Consider the following 11,021-nt stretch of genomic DNA (forward strand, 5'->3'; position numbering starts at 1 on the left):
CTAAGAAGTGACGGCGGAACCATAAACTATACCACAGAAGTGGGGGAACTGGCAGCTTTTCAGAAAGAACTGACTGTGAGATATGGGGTAGATGGAAGAGGACTTTCAATCTCTGGTGTGAAAATCAGTTGGCCCAGGACAAAACCCTATCACACCAATATTCAAAAGGCAGGCAGAAATGGAACATTCATTGTAAACAGTGGTGTGTGAAAAAAAATCCAGTAAGATGTTGACTGAAAAGTGACAATCTGAGGACTTTCTGACAAGGCCACCTCTGAATCTTCTGCCCTCACCTCTATCCTTCCTCTTCCTACTATGGTCAAACTAATTGCTCTCCTCTGTCTATTGGCATCATTCTTCACTTTTATCCAGAATGGTGCTCAGATTGTCAAAACTTTTTTACTTTTTACTTTTTGTCTGATATATTTTGACCTAGAGAGTCTATGATTGAAAGACCCTGCATTGTAGCCTTTATATTTACAGACTATATAATGCTTTCTAGTCATTTGATTCTTTGTAGCTTTCTTCAGACATGATTGCCTCTTCCACAGTGAAGGGTTTCTTTTTTCCCCATTTTTTTAACATTATCTTTTATTATTTCACCCATTTTCATTGTTATATGCATATGCAAAATTTGTACTTGGTTATGGTATTGAGTTCAGCAAACATACAAAACATGCAATAGTCAAATCATGGTGATTAACATTTCCATTTCCGCAAATATTACATTCCCTACTACTCCTTTACTTTCTTAGCCTCTAGCAACCTTTATGCTACTTCCTATTTCTATGTGATCAGCTTTCACAGCTTCCACAAATGAATGAGAACATGTGGTATTTGTGTTCCTGTGCCTGGTTTATTTCACTTAGCATAATGTCCTCTAGTTCCATCCATGTTACTACAAATAACAGGATTTCATTTTTTCTTTTTGGTATCTGAATAATATTCCATTTTTTATATATACCATGATAATCCATTGATGGACATCTGGACTGATTTCACATCTTTGCTACTGCAAATAGTTCTGCAATAGACATGGGCATGCAGATATCTTTTTGATATACTATATCTACCCTGAAGCAGCATTGCTGAATGAAGATTTGATGATGTTGGTGTCAGAAATGTGGGTAGATAAATGATGTTGCAAATTTGATTTCAAAAAAGGAGTAAAGGAAAACTGAAGAAGTGAAAACAGTAAATATATTACTCATCCAAGAAGATAAATTCACAGAAGACAGTCTTTAAGAGGAAAAGCAAGATACAATGGGAGAATTATAAAAAAGAAGAGTCTTATACATTTTTGTCAAGTGCTTAGCTCACTGGTGATGCAATTAATTGGCAAGAAGTACATGGATCAAATCTGAGATGTTAAGGAAAATTCGGTTTAGGACATGTGGAGGTACAAATGCAGATAAACAAGATTGATGAATAATATAAAATAAGTAGCCCAGAGGGGAAATCAGAGAATCAACTTCAAGTTAGGAAATCATTGGTAAATCCACAGTAGCTTAATTCGTGTGAATAAATGAAACTTTGTAGATAGATCATGAATAGTGAGGCATAAAGAGGACTTAGAATCCAATTCCAATTAAATAAAATACTCAGAAGATAGCTGAATTTGTCATAATAAATTGGAGTATATATTGTAAAAGAAGGGTAACTAGAGAGTGAGTCAGAAAGGACAATGGAGATGCAACTTCAGGAAAGGGACAATCAACCTAAATCAGGTAAAGTTTGATGGTGATTAAAAATGAAATGGTCTTTTTAGTCTCTTCCCATAAAATTGTGTATAGAGGTGCAAAATATTTCAGAGTCTACCATTTCTTACAGAAAGAATAAAACATTAGAACTTCATTATGTTCATACAGTAAAAAGCAACAATAGGGAAAGGATCTCATGAATTTGCCATTATACAAATAAAACACAGAAACATTACTTATGCAACCCTTTCAGGAAATCTTTGGTTACCTAAGTTTCTGAAGGTGATGAGAAGAACAACAGTGAAGAAACTTCTAGAAGCTCAGTGATTATTTTCAGGAAAATTACTGAATTTTGGATTTACAAGTAGTCTCAGTACCTTGCACAAATTAATTCACTGTATTTTAATTGATATCTACTGAATTAATATATCTTGAATCTAAATGTGCAAGTTTATGCAAAAACTTTAGTATGCCTGAACTAATTGAAAAATGCCAAATGTAAATTAGAAAGATTTCATCCAATTGTTATAAGGCTGTCAAAAGAAAAGTGGAAAAAATAGATCATGATTGCAATTTGCTTGTTAGAATTAACAAATGCTGTTTAAAGTGCTCTCTTATAGTCACTCTTATAATTATCTCTGAAATATTTCTTCATTTTTTAAAACAAACTTTACTACTACCATTATTTCTTAGTCTTACATTTCTCTTGCCAAAAGATAATGAAAACAATCCAGGAGTTCATCTGAAAATCTAACATAAATATCCCAAAGTTCTGAGCAAACTTTGAGCAAGAGCATATGGGGCTTGGTGATGAGAGAGAGAAGGGGTGGGGGCTTTGTTTGACTTTACATAAATACATTTTTGATAAATAGACATATATACACACATATGAATTAATATGCATACATTTACACATACACTGATATATTAACTATTATACAGCATTATTTTTTAAAATGTGGAATATGATTTATTAATCTAGAGCAGGGTCTGGTATTCTGCATTTCTAAAATGCTCCTAGGTGATGTCTGTTGTATGTCTGATGACACTTTGCATGCAAAGTTTAAGAATGCACAGACTTTGTTTGGATATTTAAATGCAAGTATTTAAAGTCAGATACAATGAAAATAGATGGATTCATCAATTGAAACTTTTCTCCTAGTAAACTTCAAGCTAGACCTACTCAAGGAAAGTAGTTAAATATTGTTGTATCCTAAATTCCTCTCTTCTTGAAGGTATGTAGTTAAGTCCATGCCATCCTTACTGTGAATTCATTGCACTTTCACCTAAATCACTCTTGGAATTATTTTATTGTTTACTGATCTGCATTGGTTTAACTGTTTCAAGCATAAGAATTGTCTATCTAGTATTTTAAGTTCTTGAATGATAAAATAGATACTCAACATTTGTTAGAAGAATGACAACACAATTCAGCACAACAATGTGTACAAATGTACTTCATTTTGTTTCAGGAATGGTGAACTTGCCATAATGACAGTTTGATAATTTCATCATCATGCTACATATGTATTAAGAGACTAAATTTCAACTATCCAAGGAGATTTACAAGGGCTTAACAAGCATAAGCACACCATTGTAAAAACAAACTCACGACTTAATGCAAAATGAATTTGTGTTTACAAGAATTAGGAATTTTATTGAAGATGAAAAAAAATGCCCCTTCATTTTTTGTCAATTCATTTTAAACACAAACTTCCATTTTTATTTTCTCAGTATATTGTCACATGGTTCAGTAAAACAAGCAATAGCAACAAGGCCATTTGACTGAAGGGAATTTTTTTCAGGATGTCATAACAAATGATTTATTTATGGTCCAGGTAAAAACATAGGTGCATTTAAACTATTTTTTCACATCAAGTAAAAGGTGGAAAAGGATTATTAAATGCTCTGTAGTAGTACATTTTTAGAACACGTGGCTTCAATTTTGTCTCTAAAGTATCTCATAAGCCTGGACATAAAATAGCATTACTCAACACAGCAAATTAACTGATTAAGTGCTTGTCTAACCATACTGGTTAATTCAGCTGAGAACTGGAAAAATAATCCGTATTAAGTCATAGAGGTCTTATATTCAACAGTGTCAAATATTTGTGATTTTTCACGGATGCTCTGGTTTCTATGAGTGCCCAAATAACCTCACCTGCTTTTCTAATTTGCCTCCTAGACTATGCTGTGGGTCAGTGATCCCTATTATGTCACGTCAATACAGTGATTAAATAATGATAAATAACTTAATATGTGGCAGGTAGTTCACATCTTAATGTCAATCATCTTTACCCATGCAAGTATTTCCCAAGTTAAAGTGGAAGCTACTTCCACTTCAAACTCTAGTTTTTTGTAGATACATCTTTCCTTAAGTAAATAAAATCATATATTTTAGACAGATGACTGAAACTCAAAGATAACTCAATTTGAAACATAAATAAAGGTAAAAAGGATTACACTTAAAATAATTGCAAATATACTTTTGCAAGAAAAATGATTATACCTTTCAATTCTTCATTATGGCAATGAGAGGATTCAAACTGTGCATGCTGTTTTTATTCCAAATGTGTTGAATTTGAAATTTTTATTATTTAGTCTAGGGAGCTCAGATATTCAGTAATTAGTTTTTGAAATGTGTATGAGTAAATCTCCAAGTAAAAACTTGGACCATTTTCAAATTTTCAATTTCAATTAAAAAAATTTGTAAGTACAAGGGCTGGAATAAATTTACAAGAAAAGCTGACACACAGGAAGTCTATCTGTTGAAAGTACCATTACATCTAAACAAATGAAGGAGAAAGACATGTAAGTACTCACTTCATTTGATTCCATGAAAGAATTTTTATTGTCAAGCCCCCATTTAGGAAACTGCGATATACCACACCCTCCACTAGAGGGCTCTGAAGAGGCGGCAGCCAGGACTGCTGAAGTTCAGGTGTTGTAAATCCATGCTTTGACACTGATCACTGACAAAGAGGCCTTCACAGGAATTAGCACAATTTTAGTTTTTGGTTCAGTCTAATTCATTTGCTGATTGGTAGTAATTTTAAAAAGGTTATGGATTTGTATGCACATTGTGGGTTTTATCTTATCATGTAACCTTTTTTGCTCTTTTCTTACTTGAATACTATGATGAATTCACCATTGCCCTGAAGAATCACATTTGATTCCTAGTCCAGGGGAAATATACCTGATTCTACACTAAAAAGCATAGAAATGGGTGGCACGTTTCTTCCTTTCCATTCTACTTTATAAGCAGTGTTTTTCATTAAATTTTCCCATTAAGAAATTTAATGAGAGTGACATGAATAAAAGATATACTCCATTACAGATATTTTCTGGAAAATGGTTTTAGTAAAATTGCCTGTAAATAGTAAGTAGATTTGATAACATTTACAATGAAATAAACAACATCTCCTAAATGGATAATCATTGCCTAAGAAGTCCCTTTAGTGTAGGAGCAGAGAGGACAAGGATCAACCTACAGCAACTATCATAGACATACCGTGAAGAGCAACATGTATTAAAAAAATGGAATAATTGTCTTAGTAATTCAGATATGTAAACTTCAAGAAGTGTTGAAAGAAAAATGGAAAGATCAAATATCCAAATCCTTTTTTCAAGCAATATACCAGACATTCCTATAGAACGTATCTTGCATTCTCTCATCAGTAAAAGTGACTTATGCTAAAATGATTTTCAAAAGGGACATGGTTCACTCTTTGAATATGTATAGAAAAATCCATATCAGGATGATCTCCTTTGAAGGACAACATGTCTAGCTAAGAAAACCTAATGTATTTTCTATCTCCATCATAAAATCTTGTAATCATTTCTTTTCAATATCCTTCAGAGAGGATTTTGCACATCTTCCATAATATTTAACAATATTTTTGTCAAACAATATTCTAAATCAGGATTACACTTGGTGGGTCAGTGGTTACCATTCATTATCTATGGAGTAATATGTCAAACTTAAGAAATATTATATTTATTATGGTGAGCCCAGTGAAATCCAGAATCCTGCACTGTTAGACATGTAGTCCATCACTGCAAAGTAGCCTTACAGATCACCTGTGACCAACGTCTGGGCTTGTCAAAAGATGACTGCATCCAAAACTCTGTGTAATTAAGCAAATAAAATACAAGTGCCAGAAGTCCAGAGATTTTGGTATATTAATTTAACTTACTTAATAATGTTTATTTAAACTTATTATCACTCATAATAAATTGATTTTAGGGCTTAAGGGGAGCAAAGCAAAATTATAATTTCACAAAATAATGCAAATATTCTTCTTCTGCTAGATTATTCTCTCTCTCTCTCTCTCTCTTTCTCTCTCTCTGTTTTCAGTACTGAGGCACTCGACCATTGAGTGCTCCACTTTGTATTTTTTTACAGACAGGGACTCACTGAGATGGGTCTCACTAAGGTGCCTCACTTTTTGTTGAGACTGGCTTTGAACTTACGATCCTCCTGCCTCAGCCTCCTGAGCCACTGGAATTACAGGCATATGCCTGACCACCTTTTAGTTTTTTGATACTTAAAATTCTTGAAAAGCAATATTTTATTTTATATATTTTTCCTCAAGTAAGAAGAAGGGCATTCTTATACTGTTAAGTTTCCAATAAGCTAAACTTCATAGTGTGTCCTACATCTGATGTTTGTACAAATAATAAACCTATTATGAATATCTTAAATGAATGCAGAAATAATCATTATTGTATTCAGTCTAATTTCAATTTTTAGACTTCCTTAAAAAGACTACTTAAGTGATATAGGGAAGACCAAATAAGGGGAGTATAAAGGTTTTTTAGACTAGTGAAAATACTTTGCATGATATCATCATTGTGGATACTTATCATTATATATGTGTCCCAAACTAAAGATTGTAGGATACCAAGAGTGAACTCCAAAGTAAACTATAGACTCTGGGGGAGTGATGTGTCAATATAGACACATCAATTGTAACAAAGTGAGTTCTTCATCAATTGTAACAAAGTGAGTTCTTCATCAATTGTAACAAAGTGAGTTCTTCTGTTCAGGAATATTGATAATGTGGGAGGCTATCATGTGTCATGGTAGGGAGTGCATGAAAATCTCTGTGCCTTCCACTTGATTTTACTATGAACCTAGAATCTTAAAAAGTCTATTAAAGCATTTAATATTCACAATGTTTAATTTGTATTTTTAATTAATTATACAATTGTTTGTGATGTCCCTTTAAGGGGCATCAATATTCACTGAACTATCAATCTTTAAAACATAAAATTCCACAGTGTGGCATATAATGAATGTAACATCTGATTTGCAGAAAAAACCTGGTTGGTAGTCATAAGAATTAAAGTCCTTCTTTTTCCTAAGGACAAGAACATAAGAAGAAAAGAGTACCACACACATCCCTTTATGTTGCTCTACATGCTCATATGCCGGCTCCTAATCTATTATACAGTCCTTTATGTGTTCATTTTCCTCATCAATCTGCAATTATTTGAATCCTCTTTTATATCCACTTGCATTTTCTGTCTTAGAGCAATAAGAGAAGAATTTAAAGAAAAAAATAGTGCACTATTTGTGAGGTTAAAAGAGAAATCTAGCCCTTTCATCTTTGTTAATATAGTTATTCAAGAATTTAAGAAGCAACAGGGCCAGCATGGGTAAAGAAAAGCTTTCTAGTAGAACTAAAAACAGAATTCAGCCTGTTTGATGGATAAGTTTCTGAATACTCTGGAGACATTTTCCAACTTGGAAAAAATGAGTCCTTATTCCCTTGGATGCTTCTATGCTTCATGGAACATTGAAATCCTAGAATAAAGACAGTGCATAATGTTTTAGTAAGTCTTACTACACTGAGGAGTATTCGAATAAATCTTAGCACTTGAAAATCTTAAAACAGACTTCATCAGGTTATGTTGCAAGAGAAAAATAGAAAAATTACAAAAAGAAAAGGACAAAAAAGGACTGGAAGATTCATAATAGGCCCCAATTATCTTACAATCCAAAATAATAAGTTTTTAGAGAAATAGGGTCAATATAATTTTAAGTGACAGACAAAATAATTCAATTCACTTGGCATAACACTGCTTTCTATCATCTTACTCTGCATGTAGGAGCACTTAAAAACAATTCAGAAATCCCCATATAATCTCATTATTAGTACCTTTTCAGGAGGCCTTCATAAAAATGCAGTTTGTATCTTTACTTACTTCCTTACTAATTATCTGGAAAGTCACAACTTTGCATATTTTCAGAGGAAGGCCAATATTGTTGCAGAGATTTATGTTACACTATGTTACACTTTACTAATGAATGCCTTGCAGAAGAAGGCTGGACAGGATAATTAGACCATGATAGGCAGCAACTAGGACAAGAAGTGAGGGTGAGAGTCAATGTTCAAGCTAAAGACATACAAAAGCATGAACTCTTCAAAGCTAATTAGGTAGCAGGCCACAATCACAGATCGATAGATGCGTTTGATTTGTGATTTATAAGGGTAATGTTTTCTAATGTCTTAGTGGTCCTGTATTATTCTTTTAAGCAAAAAAGATGGCAAATGAGAGTAAAGTAGTAGTACAAAGTCTAGAAAGTGTGGACACTTTCTACCCCTTGAAAGTTATCACTTGCCAGACTCAGTGGCACACACCTGTAATTCCAGCAGTTCAGGAGGCTGAGACAGGAGGATCACAGGTTTAAAGTCAGCCTCAGCAATTTATTGAGCCCCAGGGCAACTTAGTGAGACACTGTCTCAAAAAAAAAAAAAAAAAAAAAAAAAAAAAGTCGACTACTTTAGTGACTTTGACTTAAACTCATTTTCTAAAATATTAATTTATAAGTTGTATTTTCCTTGATGGATTTTAAAATTTCAGAAATTCAATATTTCAAACTTAAAATTTAAAAAGTATTAAATAAATGTGGAAATTAAAAGAATATCCTTTTTTGTTAAATATATTTATTTATTTGAAATTACACTTCTAGTCTATATTTCTTACCACAATTTTTAAAACAGCTAACCTGAAACAAAAATACATAATATGCTACATGTTAATTTAGAACATTCAGATATTGTATTGAACATTTTGAGGGGAGAATCAATCACGTCCAACATACCCCTCCAAACATTTCTATTGAAAAATGGAATGCTAGGTTTTCCTCAGTAAAACAAGCCTGCAAAAATGTCAAAATAAATATTCCACTTTCCTATTTTTCTAAGAGGACATCAGAATGGTAATTTCAGTATTTGAGCTTAAGTTTTGCTTCTATTAGAGGGAAAAAATCTTAATATGAAAAAAACATTAGAGCATGTATCATAGAATTAAATATCCAAACTAACTACTATGTATATCTAAAAACCCTATGATCTCTAAATACTATCATCTGTCCCTTATTAATAGCAACATTTAATTTTAAACTCTTGGAAATAAAAATTAACTGTGACATCATGAATAAAATTCAGTTTATTAATTATAACTCATCAGCAGAGGTCTACTGTTTACAAAAGATATCTAAAATAAAGTCATCCCTCTTACCTGCAAGGGATGAAACCAGTGGCGGCATGAAACCATGGATAGTACCAAATCCTATATGTCCTATGTTATATATATATATATATGATATATATAAATATGTTTTATAAATATTATATTAGAAAACACAGAATATATATGTGTATATATATATATTTGACCGCTAATAAAGTTTAATTTATAAATCAGGAACAGTAAGAGTTTAGCAACAATATCTAAATGTAATATAGAATAAGTCTAACAATATACTGTACTGTGACTGTTGATCTGGTAACTGAGATGACCTGACTAATGGAGGTAGATGTACTATGGCCTACAAAATGTGAATAGACTGGACAAAGAATGATAGATACTCTGGGTAGAATGGGATGGAGCAGAATGGCACAAGATTTTATTACCTTCCTCAGAATGGTGGATAGTTTAAAACTTATCAATTATTTACTTCCTGAAATTTCCATCTAATAATTTTGAACCACACTGGTCCATGGATAACTGAAATCACAGAAAGTAAAACTGCAAATAAGAGGTAAGGACTGTGCATTGCTAGTTGTTGCATTTTATTATTATTTGTTGTTTAAGTTGTTATTCTACCAAATTAAAAGTTAAATTTTATTATAGGTTTGTATTTACTGGGGAAAAAAAAGTGTAGATTTTGAGACTGCTTCCACTTAGGGTCCTTGAATGTATACCCAGTCAAGGGAAGGGCTACTGTATTAAGAAAAGATTGACTTTTTTTTGGTACCTTGAATTGAACCCATGGTACTGAAACACGGAACCACATCCCCAACCTTTTTTATTTATTTTTGAGAGAGAGTCTTGCTAAGTTGTAACATAAAATTACAATAATTCGATAATTTTCTACTTATAATCCAGAAGTTGAAATGTGCAAGTAATGGATTAAGTAAAATTATACTCTGTCCTAGAATTTTGAGTAAAAGGAAATTATATGCTTATTTAAAATTAATATGGTAATATTCCATAGATGAAAGAAAATTATTAGTGGACTCAAAGTCCACTAACTTAAATGTTAATCTCCTTCAGAAATGCCCTCACAAATACACCCAAACTAATGTTTGGCCAAATGTCTGGGCACTCTGTGGCCCAGCCAAGTTGATGCATAAAATCAACTATTAAAAGTACCATTAATTATAATGTTAGCTGGAGCTATTTAAAAAATGCCTTCCATCTGACCCAGGAAGTTCCCTTCTGATCAGGCTTGATCATGAGCAAAGGTTGAATACTATCAAATGCTTTTGCTGCTTCTTCTGAAAGAATCCTATGATTTTTATCCTTCAATCTAATATAATGAATTACAATGATTGATCTAGAACTGTTAAACAAATTGTCATTCCTTGGATGAACCCTTTACATTTATGCTATTTTTGACATATTTTGTATTCAGTTTGCTAATATTTGTAGTGGTTTCCACATATATATGTATATATTAATGATCTTAACTCACAATTTTCTTTTTTTGTTGTGATCTTTGTGTTGAGGATTTGGCATTCAGATTATCTGAGCCTACTAAAATGATTTGCTAAGTGTTCATTCTTCCTTTCTGATTTATGTCCAATTCCTTGAGCGCTTAATGGAAGTCATCAATGAAATTATCTGGGCCCAGGGTTTTCTTTATGGGAAAATTTTGCAGAAGAAATTAAATTTCTATGATTTACTTAGGTTTTATTTAGTTTGTTTCAACATTGTTTTACAATTTCCAGTACAATTGTCCTTTCTGTCTCTTGTAATTATTTTATTAAATATTTCATTAAATAAGATTTTGCACCAAAATTTTTG

The sequence above is a fragment of the Sciurus carolinensis genome, chromosome 9, assembly GCF_902686445.1.
Source record: "Sciurus carolinensis chromosome 9, mSciCar1.2, whole genome shotgun sequence".
Lineage (NCBI taxonomy): Eukaryota > Metazoa > Chordata > Mammalia > Rodentia > Sciuridae > Sciurus > Sciurus carolinensis.